Source organism: Diachasma alloeum, unplaced genomic scaffold (assembly GCF_001412515.2).
Source record: "Diachasma alloeum isolate Michigan unplaced genomic scaffold, Dall2.0 Dall_scaffold_00539, whole genome shotgun sequence".
Taxonomy (NCBI): domain Eukaryota; kingdom Metazoa; phylum Arthropoda; class Insecta; order Hymenoptera; family Braconidae; genus Diachasma; species Diachasma alloeum.
The window spans coordinates 660,254-660,582 of NW_021680671.1; positions in this window are offsets into that span (position 1 = coordinate 660,254).

A 329-nucleotide genomic window follows, 5' to 3' on the forward strand; every position below is an offset into this window, starting at 1 on the left:
CAGAGTCACCTAAATCATACGATCTTTTGTAACTTCCGCCTTAGTTTCGGTCAGTCACACAGCCCCAGCCCTGTGTTTCTCACTAGGCTAATAAGGCTGGTGACAGCCGCTTGTTGTAAGTCCTCTGGTTTCAGGAAAGCCTGGCCCCAGATTTTATAGCGACGGAGTGCTAATAGGGGGCATTCACATAAAATGTGGATGACGCCCTCCTTATCGCCTCCGCACAGTCTGCAGTCTTCTTATTCTGCAAGTTTCATCTTGAACAGATGAGCTATGAGAACTGTATGACCTGTAAGGAGCCCTACTGCTACCCTCAGATCCCCTCTGTG